Source organism: Amphiprion ocellaris, chromosome 21 (assembly GCF_022539595.1).
Source record: "Amphiprion ocellaris isolate individual 3 ecotype Okinawa chromosome 21, ASM2253959v1, whole genome shotgun sequence".
NCBI lineage: Eukaryota > Metazoa > Chordata > Actinopteri > Pomacentridae > Amphiprion > Amphiprion ocellaris.
Window position 1 is genome coordinate 7098053 of NC_072786.1, and position 19287 is coordinate 7117339.

The window sequence follows — 19287 nt, forward strand, 5'->3', positions numbered from 1 at the left end:
CACTGCAATGTGGAGAAAATAGAGGAAAGCGGATAAACACTGTGAGCATTTTTTTTTTTCATCTACTTGAGACAATTTGGCAGGTTGGTGAGGTGGTTCGAGTGACAGCTGTGAAACTAGAAGGTCATAGATTAACCACAGCTATGGTCAATGTATCCATCCGAAGCCTGTCAAAGTGTCCTTGAGCAAGACACATTTCACACAATAAGCACTTTGACACTATGTGCAGGACTTATTTTCAGTTTTTACTGGAGATCAGTACCAGGCTGACACCAAAATCCTAAAAATGTGACAGTACCTATTTTCTATGGCACCAAATGTACTGCAGCTGTCATGGGTAGACTACTGGAGAGGCTGTGAGTTTTCCAGGATGGCATCAGCAAGTGCAGTTGGAGCAACAGGTCTGTTGTGGAAAAACCACTTAAAAAGTAACGTATGGAGAGATCTAGTGTTTGAGTCGATGATCAGGGACATTTTATAGATGATTTAGAACCAGAATTGAAACAGTGTCACATTTACAACAGAGGAGTTTCAGTTTAAATGCATATAGTTTCAACAGTTTAACAGGGAGCAGCGACACATTTCTACCTTTTACATGCATTTTTTAATTAAATTAATGAAAACAATCACATTATTTGTAACTATCTAAACTCCAAAATGCAACAGCAAGTTTGAGAACCATGCTACCCTTCAAAAAAAAAATCACCAGTTATGCCATTTTTCAGGGCTGGAAAGTGTGAAAATGGGGGAAAAATTTAGAATTTTCAACTTTCTGACCAGTCTTCAACTGACCATTTGTGGGTTTTTCTTTCAGCAAGCTTGACTGTGAGGCCTGTAGTGAATTAGCTGTGACCAACAGACAATCATCAACAACTATGGAAACAAATTTGTAAAAACTAAGTGTTAAAAATCTACAGTATGCAGAGTCACCATTTTTTTTCTGTGTTGGTAACACCTGTGAGCACTTGAAATTTTGCTGTAGAAGTAGTTTCCAAGTTACCTGATTTCTTGTAAAATAAATAAATCATAAATGCAGCTGTTGTTCTTTCTATATGATTTATGGCATTATAACTTTCCTAAACTGCACATAAGGTATTTTTGAATTTTCTCTGCTTCTACCCATAGTTGTGCTGCTTTCATAGATGTGCAGGACTTCATAGTGTAATGAAAAATAAGCCCACTGTGAGTAAAAATGTGACAATAGCAAAAAAAAAAAAAAATACTCAGAAACTGCTTAGAGTTCTTTCTATTTCATATATAAAAACTACTCTAAAAACGTGAACACCAGTTTGCATATAGGCATAGACTATTGTTTTGTATGATATTTTAAAGAGGCAAAACTAAAAGCTTCCTGTCTTGGTGGGGAATAAAAAACTGAATCTGAACAAAAAAAAATGTAATTGCAGGCACCATAATGAGTTTAACTGAGCCTGACTCAACTGAAATGCACTGGAACCAAACTGAAAAAAGAATAATACTCAGGTAGATGGAGCTTGGGGATTTTACTTGTCTTACACTCCCCCATCTTTTGTGTAAATATGCAAACTACCCACACAGAGGTGAGGCTGAGGTGGCGGTTAATGTGAAATTAAGTGCAATGAAATTTGTTGGTTGTGGCAACACGCTGCACCTGCTGCTACATCAAATTCCTGTGCACGCAGCATGAAAGCACGCGCTCACTAAAACCTCACTGTCTCCGTCTGCCAAAAACCTGCTATGGCAGCAGACACCTGATAACGGCTCAAACTGACACATCTTCCTCTCCCATTTTCTCTCTGTTTCCCCTTTTCCAGCTGTTAGAAAGTGTAGTCGACACACACAAGTACAAAATTCCCTACCAAAGCTATGACTGTGTGTCCATTTCCTTGAAAATGACACCCTCCCTATGACTCAAGTGTGCGTATAAGCACATATGTTGCCGTTTCTGACTGCTATGAATGTTTATGTTTTGTATGAGTGCACTTCATCACCTTCACTGCAGTGTGCATATGTGTGCACGTATGTGTGTTTAGGTGTGTTTGTGTTATAGCCAGATAGCCATATCCCAAGGCAGTCGGTTATCACCAATAGCTCGCTAAATTAATCAGTACCCCTCAGGCCTCTTGACCAGACCCCAGACACACACACACAAGCACACACCAGTCATATGTTTCATAATATTGCAGAGGCATCACTCACGGAGTCAAACAGGCCCAACAGCACCCCGTGGAGAAATACTGAGACCAGGTGAGAAATATAAAACGTACACACTGGTGGAAAAACGCACACCGAAACAAACACACCTAGTCACGAGTACGAGGGAGAGGAGGAGGCAGGGCTTTGTAAAAATAGCCGTTTTGTTATTTTGCTGTGAAGAGAAAGACAGAAGCACGAGAGTGAACAATCGTTGGGCATTCATCAGTGTGTGTATTTGTATGCAGAAGAGGAATACATGTCACTAGGTTAGTTATGAATACATTACCACTGCTGCTAGCGCACAAGGGGGAGAAAATTAACGTGGAATCCCTGTGTGAGTGCATGTGTGTGCACTGCAGCAGTGTAAATCTAATTCCCATTTCCATAATGGCACCTCCGACTGAGGAACGCCTGCTCCTGTTCCCTCTCACTTTACCTCTCTCTCTGACACACACAGATACATGAAAGTGTACACCTATCTCCCCCCCAAAGAGTCAAAACCTATTCAAACATCCTCACTCTTGTAAAGTACGCATCACAATACAAAACACCTACAATCCCAATATACACAAACACACACAAACAGGGGAAGAGGCTAATCTAAAGTTTGTATGTTGAAGGTTTTGGCGATTAAAAGTGACCAAAATACAACTTTAAAGCCGTGTTAATATATTTTTGCCTAGTGGACACATAGTGTCATATAGCCAGACTTAGTCAGTGTGTCAGAGATGGAGTTGCACTTCATTATCTTTCAGCTAAAGGGGAAAACATACACCCTGGCTTGTTTATATTCCTTTAAATCAGTCTCAGGCATCTTGGCCCAGGTTGCAATGACGGGCTTCCCTTGCAAAATGGTGTCAGGTGGAACATTTTTCGGTGGAACATCTGCATGAGGGAGGTAAGTGCTGTCGCTAAAATGGCGAATTCATGAAAAGAACCACGCAGATGTTCCTCACTGCATGATTCAAATCTTTGTCAAAACTTGCAATATTCAGTGTGTAGGTTTGCAATCTCTGACTATGTTGTTGTTGTTGTTTTTTTCCCATAGCGAAGGGGATTAAGGAAGTAAGGGGAGGAGAAAGCCACATGAAGTGTACAGCTTAAACCCACAGTCTACATCCGAAGGAGTCAGACGATTTAACACATGATTAATTCAAGTTCAGCCGTTCTTTCCTTTTACCTCTCTATTGGCCTTTATTAACTGCTGAGAAATTTTACTTGTTCGATGGAGGGAGCGCAGATGCCAGAGAGTGAATTCTTTGAGTCTTTAGGGGTACCCAGATGGTGTACTGCAACCTTAACTGACTTTATAAGTGTGCCCACACTAATCTTTACCATATAGTATCAGAAACTACTGAGTGCTTTTATGATGGAAAGATACATCTACATCTGGTCTCAAGACAGTCTGTTATGTGCTTTGAATAATTTTGCTTTTTTAGGCGGAAGACACAACAACATTTTCCCTACACTATTTCTTTACATTTTTACCTGCAACACACTGTTGTTTACAACAACTGGGTCCTTTAAAACTGTTAAAATAATGGGTTTAGCCCAATTTTCTTGGCTCAAAACGCTCCTTTGGGGGTTGAGAGCACATGGCAGTAAGCATGATCAGTCAGCAGACAGAAAGACAATGAGTCTGTGTTACTGTATTCTACAGAAATCCATACATTTTCCTGTTATTTCTGACCATCTGATGAACAAAAATACCTATTATGCTTGTATAAATGTAACCCCAAATTACAAAACTAGTGGGCGTTGGTCTGTTTATCTTTAAAATCTCAATATCATCTTGGGACTGGTAATTAAAACCTCTTTTAGTTGTTTTATGCAGGAAAAACACACACGATACACACATCTTTATGCACAGACAGGATTTCTAACAAATCATCATTTACCAATTTGTACCAAAGCAATCCTAAGTTAGACATTAACATTGCAAGTTTGTCCATTACAAGGAAATAGTTTGTCTGTGAAAGGCTGACTGAGCAAACACACTTTCAGAAGTGGTGGTAATGGAGTAGGAAGTTGCTCTAAGGTTAAACACTATCTCAGTGCACACAATTATTTACAGACATTGCATTTTAACTACAGAAAGACATAGATATCAGTAATTTATACTTTTTCTAAAGATCATTTCTTCTCTTTCCCATCACCACTACATGATAAACAACCTTATAATACGTTCAAATGCTAGGAACAATAGTCTAGTTATGTAGCATTTCCCATTCTTTACGAGGATGGAGTTTCACAATGAACTAAAAATCTGAAATATTAACATGAAGCGTATAAAGAATATCACTCTCTGGTCTAATACATGTAAAACTATGCACTTTGGATAATGTAGTATTATTGACAAACCTGACAAACAAAATTGCATCATTTTAAAGCAGTACTTTGCCTTAGATGTCTGCTAATTTCCACTTTAAGTGCAGTTATTAGCTATTTATTTGTCACTAAGCGCAGGGAAGCACTATATATACAGTATTACGTTATAAGGCATTTAATTGAAACTAATTTCATAATTAACTTCAAAAATATATGGTTTCATATGTGGTTTTCCACACACATGCAGTCATCCACATAACCCCACAGCCCCCAAACAAACCTCTGCTTTTTCAAACATGAATCCCTTTAGCTAGCCAACTGAGCTGCCCCGTTGGGACACACAAGAGTTCAGAGCATGTGTCTGTGTCTTTTGAAGACGAGCTTTGATTTCTTCTTCACCCTCTTAGCAGTTTTAAATAGGAGACTTAAGCTGACATTGAGCAGCACCTTGAAATCCCAGAACCAAATTTTATTTAAATTCGTAGGTTATTTCTGTAGCTGAGCCGACGTTTGTTTGCATGTCAATTTGTCGCGATTTTACAGCTTGTTCTGAAATATTTAGAGATTTTACCAGCATAAATAATTCTGTTTAGACGACAGGACATTCGTGGCAGCAGCACAGTTGTGTGGGGACAGAAAAAGCTCGAGGCATGGATGGAAATTTTTAAAAAAATATGTTAAATATAATAAATAAACCAGGCAGTCCGAATTATGTTGTCTTTTCTTTAAAGTTTCACATTACCTTTGATTTTTTTTACCTTTGTCTGTCCCAAACCTTAGGGAGCCTTTCATTCAACTGTGTTTGGTTTACTTATTTTATTCTTGAACAGAGTGTAGCATCTTTCTCACATAAACATAGACTTAGATGAGCAGAGTTCTTATCTAGTAAGAAAATACTGAACATTTAACTTTGCCTGCATTAATGACTTTATGGCTCCTAAACAGGAACTGTTCATCTTAATTAAAATCGTTCCTGAAGTTTACATTTCCAAAGTGCTAAGCTGCAGTTTTAAAATAGCAGATAATGAATCGAAGACATAAAATATTACTGCACTTATTCAGAATTTGGGCAGCAAGATGTGATTGTATCCTAAAATTAAATTTGCCTCCATCTTCAGAGTTAATGAGAAACATTTTTTTGTTTTTGCAAAATGATAGCATTTCTTTACTTAGATGACAAGTTGAACCAATACACAATAGAGAAGGTTTTATACTGCTCAACATGTGAATGTGTCTGTACCATCAGTGTGTATAAGTCAAACTCATTTTTTCATGCATAAACTTTGGCAGGTGTCCAGCTCCACTTGGACGGAGCTCAGTGTGAGAAGGGAAAGACTTGTCTTGTCTTAGTGGTTAAATCCCCTTTTGAGACAGCGAGTGAAACGCACTCCGAGTTTTATGTATTGTTGTGAAGCTGCTTTTCTTTTTTTTTTTCTTTTTTTTTTAATTAATGGAGTTAAGCAGTGGAAAGCACCCCCCTAAGGCTTTCCAAATCAACTCCCCACCAGGTATTATTATAGACAGGCTTAGGTTCAGTAACAGGGCATCAGAAAGAAACCAATGTCAACTGTTTGTAGAGGATTAGACAATTAATTCGCAACTAAATTATATTACTATATGGTTCTTGGAGATGTTTCACCTCTCATCCAAAAGGCTGAACTGAAAAGGCCTCTTGGATGAGAGTTGAAACGTCCCCAAGAACCCTAAAGAAGTCCAGTTGTTTTCGACTGAAGCTCCTCGGATAACAGTTTAATTGCAATCTCTTTATATACAATTTATTTATTAAAATGCATAAACATCGGTGGAGTTGTGATTAAAATCCATTCTAAATTGCAGTAGTAACATATTCACTTAGGCCCATTATAAACGAATCGATAAATCTGTCACGCTACAATTAATGGAAGAAGAAATGTATACACTTTCCTCTGAGATATATTTTCATCTAACTTTATCGTCTGTGTCTTCTGCTTGTGTATGCTCAGTTAAGTGACAGTTTGTTTTTGTGGGACATATATATCACAACTTGACAGAGAATGACATCAGTAACTCTATAGATCCTTGTTGAAGTCACTCCTTGAGAGAAGTGAAGTTGACTGATCTCTTCATATAACATTTCTGCAATGATTTCCAACATTGACATGAGTTCACCGAAAAATATATATATATATATATATATATATATATATATATATATATATATATATATATATATATATATATATATATATATATATATATATATATATATATGAATGAAATGGTCATAGTAGTTATCTCACATTTTGAAAGGTTCTAACCCAAGTTGCTTATGGTATAGTCCAATAACACAAAGTACTGATATGTTCAGCATGTTACCAAATTGTGCTTCTTAGTGTACTTCAGGACAAGTCACATGTTAATTTTTTCATATCAGACTTCATTTACCTCCATAAAATGTGAAATTAGACCGCAACTGTATCCAATTTGAAACATTACACAGTAACAGATTCGTCATTCTGCTACTAAAGTGCAAATTTCACCACTTGTTTTCTAACAGAAATGAAATAACTTACAGGGTCCACTTAGTTATTTATGAATAAGTATTTGATAATGTAGCAATCTGCATTTTAAACTTCAAAGCACCGAAATAAAAGCTGACAAGGAGTGTGCAAAAAGCAAGACATTCAGAGATTCACAGATTCTCAAAGGGGGACAGCAGTTGCTCAAACATATACACAGTCAAAGAACAAAGTATTAGTCAAACTATGCCTTTTGTGGACATTTTAACAACACACCCACAGCAAGCTATAGCTTAATGCAGTGCTGAACAAAACTTGTAGGTACTTTAGCCGTTCGTCCTGTAAATAGAGTCTTTTCAATCACACAGTACAATCAAGGAGGTGTCCGATTAGTCTCAAATTCATTCTGCAACATAACAGCAACAACCAAATTTCTGCAACAGATGTACTAAACATACAACAGTTTATTCATTTAGACCTACAACTGCAAATATTCTACAAGTAATGGACGGCTGGAGTTGACTGGTTTACAGTGTTTTTTTTGTTTGTTTTTTTTTTTGTTTTTTTTTAAAGCACTCTACCTTTTACATACAAAACCCTCAGGCTATGAGACTCTCAAGGGCTACAAGCTTCAATGGAACATGTCAACATGCTTTTTGACAGCCTGTCTTCCATCCCGACCAAACACAAATTTGCTGCACAAGACATCTGGAATGCGGATGAGACACTCTGCCCCCAAAACTTCGAGAAAAAAAAATGTGTTCAGAAAGCAAGAGAAAACATGTCTTCCCACTGACGTCTGCAATAAGTGGTACTCTCATCTTGCGTGTGCTATAAATGCTTTGGGGAATTCCATCCCACAAGTCCTCACAAAGTTCAAGATCTTCTTTACCAACAAGGACAGTCCTGGCTATATCGGTACAGGAAATGGGCAATGCAACTTTTAAACTCTCAACAAGTCAGGCGTCAAAAGCTCAAGCCGGAGTCACAATGACCATTTAAGATCTGCTGAGCACTGCTAAAAGTCCCCTTCCACTTGCCGCTTCACTTTAAATATTAATGCACATGCACAGGAATTTGGCCTGTGCATGTGACAGTGACTTTGCCCCATCCCTTATAACAGAATTCCTACTTTAATCTTCCACTTCAGCTGCAGTGAATTAAGTCGCATGCACTCCAGCTCCAACATTCACTGTGGCAACAGTGGCATCTTCCACGCCACCTGCTGTATCTTCACCTGTCACACCCAGTGTGACGCCCGAGGCTGAGTCTCAGCCATTATCATCTGCTATGAATATAATCTTTTCACCCAGGTTCATCTGTCCACATCCACAAGTCTGATCACAGAAGAAAGCAGACCCCAAAGGTGAGGAAACCGAAAGATTATAGATACTCCCGTGACAAAAAAAAGCAACCAGTGGTTGAAAACAGCAGCTCCAAAACCAAGAGAACATTAATTTTAACCGGACTGCAAGAGACAGAAAATTCAAGACTCATTCGATGAAGATGAAAACTGCACTGAGAGCCATTCCAGGTCAAGGGAGATCTGGCTCTAGTGCTGGTCATGTAAAGTCTGGGCACACAAGGACTGCACAGATGGAAGTGACTTTAACACTTGCTGCGACTGTGACTCGGAATGATTCCATCAGTGTGGACCACTGAGCGTCTGCACAACCCTCTCATTTGTCGGGAATATTGTCTCCGTGCACTGGAACGGTTGTAACAGTGATACCTAAATTAATTTTGCAATCTATACATAATTGATAGAAGTACTAAAATGCATTGTTTCAGTAGCTGACACACTCAATTATATAATACAGCAAATTGACTATTCCAGTGTGCATAGCCAGATTGTATGTATTGTACAAAGTGTTAAAAACTGCCCCTGACCCAAGTGACCCCTTGAGAACTGATGATGCTTTAAAGACACTCTTTGTTTTGAACAGTACTTTATGTGACAATAAGTAACCCTCATTACCAGCGCTGTCAACAAGATGGTTTTGTCTTCCTTAAATGTCACATCTACAGGCAATTTTACCAGAATGTGGGTACCAAAAGTCATTTAAAGACAGCGCATATTTAATATGAAATAAATAACCATAAAGATACCCAGGCGGGTGTAAGAGGCTGAGGAAGTGGTTGGTTAGGAGGGAGTTGTCATCGTGAATGATGCTCTTTGAAGGTCAAGGATTACAAAAGTGGAGCCCGAAGCACAAAGGGGATTTGAAACGAACAATCACACCAGGACACACTCGTATTTAACACCGGGCAACAGGGGGGGGTCAGTGCCTTAGTGGTTTGAAGAGTAAGCTTGCGATCAAAATGTCATGAGTGAGCAGCTGGTATCACACAGTTTGCAAGGACGTGGTGCCACATAATGTCACAGAATAAAACATTCGGATGACCTAAAATGCTTTAAAGGGTGAGGATATACAGTATACAATAACAGAATGACTCTAAATGCTAAACAAGTCTTCCTGAGCAAGGTATTGAAATCTCAGTATCTGTAAACCACTTTGGAACTGAATGGTACAGAAAAAAAAAAAAAAAAAAAAAAACACGCCGATGGAAGATCATAATAGGTGCTACACAAACAGAGAACTCTGGAAGAGGCAGGGAAAAGTAAAGGAGGTTGTACTGGCATCCATTTCTTTAAGAAAATGCAATATATCCTCAGTTTTGTTTGGTCATAAATCAAAGTGCTGAACAAACTGATATTAATCTAATACAGTGACAGAGCAGATGTGAATGTATTCTCTAGAAATCCTGCATGACTGCAAAAAATTTCACTGCAATCCATTCAATGTTTTACTGAAAACTACAAATGTAATCCTCATGGTAGCACTAAAGGAGATGTCAGGGGATTACATAAGTGAGATTTATTCTCTGGGGACCATGAATGTCTGTTCCAAATTTCAAGGCATTTTGTTGCAAAGTCGTAGAGATATTTCCGTCAGTTTGCACTTGGTGGACTGATTGACAACTCCACATCATCAAATACAACTTGATCTAAAACCCCTCCTGGTAACTTTAGACAATTACAGTCAAACACACTGTACATCATGTTCCAACATCCACCATTACAGCTTTTCTGTCAGTGCAGCTGAGGCTTTTATTTTCTTCACTTTTGCAACTCAAACACTTCCTTTCCATATCTGTTAACACTGTGCTGCAGCAGTGAGATTTTGATATGTACTGTTAAAGGCTTTTGAGAAAAATAACACCAAGCTTTATTTTTTTAGATCAGTAATTGTTTTCAAATGTTAATGGTGTTGATTGGGTGAAAGCTTTTACTAGCACTTGTGATAATTGTGTACTAATTGAGTGTAATGTTTGGTGGTATCATATCTACCCATGTGGGTGAAGGCACACATCTGTCACCTGTTTGTTTGACAGTACAAATTCCAGTTTATGTCCTAACTATTTTTCAATAATGTTCTTATTTCTTTTTTTCCCCCCTGGGCACAAGCAAACATAGCGTATCCTGCTGTTTTAGTTTGTTATACTCTGATTGACAGCTGGCAGCCAATGCTGTATTTGTCTTTTTTTTTCCATCTCTTGCCACATATGTTCCTGCTCATGAAGCCATCGATGCAGCATCTAAATTCCCGCTGATTCCTCTTATTTCATTATACACGGCTCCCTCCACCACTCTTCCCTCTGCTTTTAAACACCAACCAGCCAATAACACAAATTGTACTTAATTACATAGGGTCATATGAGGCAGCTCAATGCTCTCCTGACACTATAATTTTTTTTTAATTAAATTTGTAGTGACTGTTGTGATACTCTTCACATCAATAATTGATACCAGGGATGGCTGCCTGTACTCGGTATCTCTGATTTGAATATTAAGGTCTTTACCTCATTTAAATTAAATTAGGAGAAGAATCAAAACACCAGCAGAAGCAGGTGTTTGGTATTTTTGCTAATGTTTCCCTGCACACGACCAGACTCCAGTGATTTAGTTTACATGGGGGTGAGTGATTTAGTTAGCCGAGAGTCTATTTTGAGGCATTTAATATTTTGTAAAATCAAAACGCTACATGGCTGATAATATAAATTGCTAATTAATCACGAGCTCAGCAACCAGCCCCGCTACACTGCCTTCACTGGAATGGCTGCAAGACACGTTCGAAAAGCACAACCCACACAGACAGGAAACACTTTTCTGTCTCCACATGTTCCTCTCTTCGTGCTCCCTGACAGACGAGAGGAAACACATCAAAGCTTTTCTAAATGTCATCCTAATTATCACTGGCGTTGTGCTGAAATATCAAAAAATATACCTAAATACCAAAGCCTCAAGGTTTTTCTCATCACGTAACCTCTACAAATTCTTCATCACTCAGAGCCATATCGGAACTAGAGAGGAGTCAACAGCAAAGTCAGGTTGGGTGTGTGTGATTCACCGTGAGTCACGTCTAGCAGACAGCGGCGATGACCAAAAGTAAGCTTTGCTGACATCAAAGAAGATGTACTTCTAGGACTATGTGTACTAGTTCCACTGGTGGTCATTTAGCATGTATGCGACCAGAACTAGCACTAGTAGGCTCACTTATGAAGCATTACATCACACAGCTACTACTACAGCTATTTTTAGAACTGGCGCTACTATAGGCTTACTGCTACTACACTACATCTGCATTAGTATAAGACGTTTACGATAAAAGCAAAAGGGCAGCCTCACCACCAACATCCAGAACATGGGATTGAGCCCGTGATAAATTTAAAAGGCTGTATGCATCAATGGTTCATCCCCAGAGGCATTTTTACTTAACCAGCCTAATTTCATCCACTTTTTTCTCTCTTCTCAGACTGGGATTGATATCTCCTTCAAGCTCTGAGCAGCAGAGACTTTTGCAGATGCTAAATGTATGATGTGGAAAGCTTTCCCAGCATAGTTTCACTAAGCCTCAACTTGAGCAGAAGTCTAATTAGCAGAATTGTGAATTTGAAGTCCACAGAGCACAAACATGTCACATATGAAGTTTGTTGGGGGGTAATGAGCTAAACGTGAATTTCTTGGGCCTTGACTGCAATAATTTCTGATTTTGCTCATGAGCTGTTTGGAAAAAGATTATTTTTGGGGCGGGATTTGTAAAAAAGACAGCCTCATTAAATGCTGGAGTGTGAAAGTATAGGGGTTTACTCTTAGACTGAGTAGAAAATATTTTTTTTTTCTTTTTTATTATTCCAAGGTGATCTATTTCTTCGTATACATTTATACCAATATAATGGTGGACAACACGGCATATGTCTTAGATTTAACATGAATGTCCATAAAACATTACCACCACGGAACTGGCTGCATTGTGCAGTAAATTACACATAAATTCACCACCTACCAGCACAATTTCTGACCTTCTCTAAGACTGTGGAGGCAGGAAGACAGTTTGAGCTTTAATGCCTTTTGTTGGATTCATTAAAAGTGGAACATATGCAGCCTTTTCTGTACACAGAAAGCTCCAAATGCACACAAAAGACAGAGACAGAAAGTAATAGAAGAAGGGAATAGCAAAGTCACAGAGTTTTTCATGATGAGCATATCGGCCACCCTCCAGTGCCCAATACCAAGAAGGTTGAGTGCTTTCGTTTGGGAGGCAAAAGAGAAAAGTCCACGATTCTAATCAACAGTCCGAAGTCCTAGCCACACCTGTCCATCACTTTCTACTATTAACTATTCTGCTGCCTTTTACTCCCTCTGTCCTTCTGTTTCGATCATTTCACTCATCTCGCCGCTGCACCATCGCTACACTAAAAAAGCCAATAATTTGGGGAGGCAGGAAGAGAAGAGACAGATGAAATGGGGGCAAAAGATTGAGCAAGGGATGTATAAGTGAAAGACGGCGACAGAGAGGGAGGGGAAAGAGGTGATGAAATTGCGAGACAGAGGAAGAAAGGGAACCCTGGAGAGAAAGAGAGAGAGAGATGAAGGGATGCAGGGTTTGGAGGCGAAGTTAGATCCAGAGGTGGGGAGAGATAAAAATGAGGGCTTGATGGAGGGAGGTGAGAGGTCGCACTCTCCTCTATTCTGTCAGAGCTGTGATTATTCCAAAATACGCATCTCTATCTCTCTAACTCTCTCTCTCATTCCATCTCTCCCGGCATGCTTTTTGTCCTCAATGATCTCTCGTCCCGTCGTCTTTTATCCTCGTCTTTCGGTCTGTTTTATACCCTCTCCCCCACCCTGTGTCCTGCCTCACTTCTTTCCCCTCTCTCTTTTCTCTCACTCATACTCTATGCATAATTCAAGCCGAGATTCCAGCATGACGGGCGTGGCCATTAAAAATACATGGGGATGCTGCGCCGGGTCCGTTTAGTGCTGCCTTACCTCGGAGGAGGCGCACCGTCGGCATGAGGCAGCGAGGGCAAAGAGAGAGAGAGAGACGGGGAGGAAAGAGGAGAAGGAGAGTGAGAGTAAGTGGAAAGAGATGGAAGGAAAAGAGGGAAAGTCAGTAGGGAAAAGGGGGAGGAAAAGAGGTGAGAGAGGGGAAACGGTACAGTCAATTTGCACTTCTATTCCATGAAAATGTGCCTCGCCTCCCATTTGCGTCAATTGTAAATTGCATGGAGAGCAAATTCAAGTGTGCTTTTTATGTTTTGGTGCAAACCAGTTACGGCAAAGTCAGAGATACGTTCAGCTTTATTATTGTGGATGTGCAGAAAGGCCATAAAAAAAAACATAGGTGCACTGAAATTACAAATCCAGCATCCTTGGCTTTAACGTCTCTCTGGCCTTATTTCTGGGTCATCTATCCACTCCTGAAACCTTTAATTTTATTAGCTCAAACTATGGCAAAAATACCACATTATTCAGCTGTGAAAAGTAGCTCATTTATCCCCCAGCTACTTCTGCCATTCCAGTTATTAGGACAGACAAAATTCCACATTTAATAAATCCACTGTTTCTCCAAAGGTCATGTCCAACTATGCCTCACTCTGGAAATGCAACTTTCTGGCACTGACATGTCAAAAAAGAATACTGTGGTAACAATAATCATGTGCATTACACTTAAATATGTTTTGAATTCACCTCTTACTGCTTTTGGCCATGAGTATAGGTCAGCTTTTGTAATTTAAGGGAGCAAAAAAGCATTGTTGACAGCATGTAGTTACACATACGAGTGAGAAAGTCAAGTACTATCCAGGAAGTGTAATTTGAGAAATCAGACACTAGCTATGTCCCAATTCAGACGCTGCATTTGAGCGTTTGTTAAATGAGACGGTCTAGCCAACAACGGATTTCTTGCTTGAGTCATCACGTCCAACCTGGATTGCCAACTTCTTATCCCAAGGATAAGAAAACGTAGTTTTACCTCGTTTTTGACTGAAATTTTTGACTGAAATTGATCCTGAAATCTTGAATTTTGTTTCTAATAGTTTTTATATACTTTAAGAACTTGAGGAGCTGTGTGGTTGTACTAAAGTGCTTGAAACATAAGAAGAGTTCACGGATTGTTTAAATTTTTTTTACATCCACACTAATATGAACTTTGATAAATCACCACAATCTCTGGTCTGAGTGTTTTTGATTAGAAAACAAATGTTTTTGAGGATTACAAAATACATGCTGTCTTAACAGAAATCCAATATAATTTCTTCTAAATATGTTCGCAGATAACGTTGTTTAACTAAACTAAGAAAAGCAAGGACAGTCACTCATTTTCACTCGTCTACACAGAGAATTACCACGAGTCACAGCTCCTTGCTTCTTCTCCATACAATAATTTAAACATATGATTATTTTAAAGTGTATGAATAAGTCATTTGTGTTGTGGCCACGGTCAGAAAAAAAATCACCACAATCTCAATAAAACATAACTAACATGGAAGCTGTACAACTGGAAAGTAAGGCTTTAAAATGCCGCAGCTCACATGAATAACGTCAAGTAACTTAATCGATTTTTGCAAAAAAAGGGAGGATTGTTGAGTGCTGCTTATGGCTCCAAAACAGGTGTGAACAATGGGTAAAAAGCAGGTGCTCTACAAGGACCAGGCCCGCGGATGAATAGAAATACAGAAAAAACTTGCTGAAGCAGTAACTGTGACTTGAACTGAAGCAAGAAAAGTCCGAGGCACTCTGTACTTACTCAATTAAAAGTCCTTTATTAGCTACATGGACACCACCAACATGTTTCGACACCAAGTCTTCGTCAGGGCAACATTTGTAAATGAACTGAACAGCAGGAAGTCTACTTTTAAAAAACACTTAACAGGAAGTCACATGATCGTGTGTGGTCATGTGACTCCACCCAAGTATTCATTCATAAAAGATTTATGAATGAATACTTGGGTGGAGTCACATGACCACACACGATCATGTGACTTCCTGTTAAGTGTTTTTTAAAAGTAGACTTCCTGCTGTTCAGTTCATTTACAAATGTTGCCCTGACGAAGACTTGGTGTCGAAACATGTTGGTGGTGTCCATGTAGCTAATAAAGGACTTTTAATTGAGTAAGTACAGAGTGCCTCGGACTTTTCTTGCTTCAGTTCAAGTCACAGTTACTGCTTCAGCAAGTTTTTTCTGTATTTCTAACTTAATCGATTATTTAAAACAAATTTTAAGGTTTTTAATATTTGTATCATCAGCTATTGGAATGAGCTGCAACACAATACTTTGTGTGCTTTTAACTATAACCCTCCATCTTTTACTACAAGACAGGAACTGACAGTTCAAAGTTTTGGAAAAAAGCATTCTACCATCTGTCTAGAAAGTTGCAAGACAAACAGCAGAATTATAGCATTCCTGTTGTATCATCCGATAAGAGTGTGTCTTGCACATATCTGATTGGCTACAAGAAGAGATAATACTGTATTGTATAATTCAGTCAGATGCAACCTTTATACTGGACAATCTGTACACTCTGAGCTCCAAAACTTGCCAGTGGTTTTCAAAGGCATGAAAACAGAAATAAATAAATAAAATAACCAAAATGGCACCACTTTATAGAGCCAGAAACTGTAAAAAGAGCTAAAATTACCAGAATTCCAATTGAGATGTGCCAAATGTTTGGAAAACTTAACCAAAACTAAGCTTTGAAATTTAGTGTTTCATCAAAATCGCTTTATTGTGCAAGTCTCACTTTGAAGTCGATAAAAAAAAAAAAAGTAGTTCTTGCTCTACCCAGGTCGCAGAAAAAAAAAAAATCTGCACTCTTTGCACAACCATTAAAATCGTAGTGACTCTGCTGCATCCAACATGTAATGTGATAAAAATTCATGGACTTTTCAGCTGAACTGGCATGAACTGCAGGGAGTGTTTACAAAGAGCAGATAGGAGACAAAGTGTCTACAGCATGGAGTATCACCATTTACTTTTATTGTATTGACAACAGTTGTGGATGCATGTTAATACCATTTAATCAAACAAATGGAACTTTCATTTTTGTTTTTTTTATGATTTATGGTATTATAACGTTGCTACTGCATATAAAAGACCTTTTTTAGTTCTCTATACTTCTAGCCATGGTTGTGCTCTTTCCATAGGGTGCAGGGCTTCATGCTGCAGCGAAGAATAAGCCCACAGGCAGTAAAAAATGTAACTCAGAAACTGCTTGGAGTTCAAAGGGTGAAGCGCCTGCATTGGTTTCTTTCTGAAATAAAGGATGGGGGCTATGTTTTTCATGTAGTGCTAATTGTTGGGCTGAAGTAGAGGGGTAGAGTGATGAGTAGAAGAGAGTAGAGATCAAGGAAAGAGAGAGACTATTCCTGGCAGGCAATGAATGTGGATTAAAGAGGGGAAAAAAAGAAATATTTTCTGTCTCTCTCTCTCTCTTGACCTCAAGCTTAGGGGGGTAATTGGCAAAACCCTGCAAGTAATACACTCTTTCAGTTTATCCCTCTCTCTCTCTCCCCACCACACACACACACACACACAAGCAAATGCTAATAAGCCCAACAGTCAGGAAACTAATCTTACACAGAAATAGCAATCCCACATACTAACATAAAGAACACAAACCATTGAGCCATAAAGAAGCCCCCATTTCCCCATTTTATTTTCTGTCAATCAATACATCAATGCTTATTGGTTACTTGCATATGAATAGGCATACAGAGGGGATAAAAAATACTGTGTGTGTGCGAGAGAGAGAGAGAGAAAGAGTGTCATATCAAGCATATGTCATGTTCTATATAAATTTCCAAAAGAGTACATCTATTTTAAACACACACTCACAAGCATGCACACATTCTGTCAATTCCCCTTCAAAGATATTGCTTTTAGTTGGGGTTTTTTCGGCAAGAGGATCCTAGCTTTCTGCTAATGTTCTTTCCGTGTCTTCTCGCCTTTCTTTCATAAATAATAGCCCGCTGCTATTAACGCGGTCCGAAGAGCTGCGGGAGATGGCGAGCAGACAAGACCGCAGAAGCAGAAAAAGGAAAGAATGATCGAGGCACGCCAAGAGCAGGAAAGCAGGGATGTGGAAACGCAAAACACTTAACCTCTTTTTTCCCTTGTTCCACCCACCTGTTCTCTATGATCTAACGCAACATCTCTGCAAGATGTAAAAACACCTCTTGCAACCCTCCTTTTTCCCTAGAGCCTTCCAATGCTCTTTTACTGAACTCCTTTCCTCTGACAATTACTGTTTTACTGTCTTTCCTCTCCATATCCATCACCTTTACTGCCCTGCTTTGTTCTTTCTGTCTGTCTCCTTTTTACTGCGCCCATCGCCCTCTTTCAAGGGATGGAAGTAAGCAGAAACGAAAAAATAAAGACACGTTAGTGAGAGGAAACTACATAATGGCACTACAATGGAGTGAAAACAGATTAAGAGGTAAATCTGAATAATAGAGGAGAGAAGTTAAAGTGAAATGAAAGAACAGAATGCCGTTTTCCCACCAAACATCACGAGGCTTCCAAGCTGACGTTCCCAGCTCCATATCAAACATACAGATGATAATATCCATTGAATTTTTAGCTCCTCACCAGCAGCCACTTATTAAAATCGTCCGTAAAGAATCCCATTCCCTCTTGAAGACACTTCCCCCATGTGAGTTCCCCCTAGTCTCATTTTCTCCACTTCTCTGTCCTACTTTCACTCACATTTGTTTAAAAAAAAAAAAGAAATACTGTACATCGGAATATGTTTTCATATCTTTGAACTATTTGGGGTGTTCTTGTTTTAGCTTCCCAAAGTCTTCAACAGCCTTAACATTGGAAATGCAGCCTGAAAGATAAGGCAGACTTAATGAAGCACTTGTGGCTTTTTTTCCCCCTCTTAAATATTAAATGTGTATTTAAACGCTGTATTTCTCCATGTCAGATTCTTTTCTACATCCTAGTTACACGCAGCAGAAATAATCTAGGAATTTTGTATCACTAAATTCTAACAATTTCACCTTTAAATTTGTTTTACGTGTAAAAACTGCAGCCAAACCTTAGTGTATTTGCTATTTTAAGGAAGCAAAACTGACTTGACAGGCCAGATGGAGGGTGAATGAAATGAAAACAGGCTCCACCCATGTTGCTCTGCGGCACAGTGCTGAACTTATCATCCCGGTGCTTATTCTGCCACTTATTCTAGCAGCATTTAAAATACAAAGCAATAAGATCATTTAGCAACCGCACAAATTGATTACTGACACCAGCAAGCAACCAGCCAGATAATTTGTGACAGCAGAAAACAAACCAACAAGCAACTCTTTAGCTCGGTTCTGTTTGTTATTTCAGTCACAACATATGCTGTAACAACCAGCACGAACACTGGGTCATTTTTAATCAACAGACATCTAGCAGACATAACAGCAAGTCAATACTCTCGGGAGGTAACAGATTCAACAGAAATGGTTCTCCTATTTCAAACACCTTCCGTGGTCATTTTCAGGCTGCCACCACATTTCACACCTGTATAGCTGCACAGTTTTGTGCGTGTGTGTGCGTGTCGAGGCTATTCTGACCGAACTGAGACATGACCCAAATAGCTTTGTCAGAGGACAGACACAGCACTCTCACTGAGACAGTATGACACACTCCCTTCAGTCACGACATGATCACGAGTTTGTGTTTTGGGTTATTCTGACAGTCACGTGGTTTACAAGCAACTTCAGGCCAATCAGTTGAAACAAAGAAAAAAAAAAAACAGACCAAGAAAGTCACTTTACAATAATATAAAGAGAGAAAAGCAACAAAATCTCACACTTAAGATGCTAAGGGCTGCAGACAAATGTCGTTTTTGCTTGATTAAAATGCTAACATTCATCAATAATCAAATTGACTAATCAGGTAAGTGTTTCACAGCTGCACTCTAAAGAAAGATCTGCACCAAATATTAAAACGAC

The 19287-nt window shown here is 38.9% G+C and overlaps 1 protein-coding gene across 5 annotated transcripts in view; it reads right to left on the reverse strand.

The window, feature by feature from the left end:
- grm8a (glutamate receptor, metabotropic 8a) overlaps positions 1 to 19287 on the reverse strand; it is a 379646-nt gene that overhangs the window by 326810 nt on the left and 33549 nt on the right. The gene's annotated exons all lie outside the window — the stretch shown is intronic.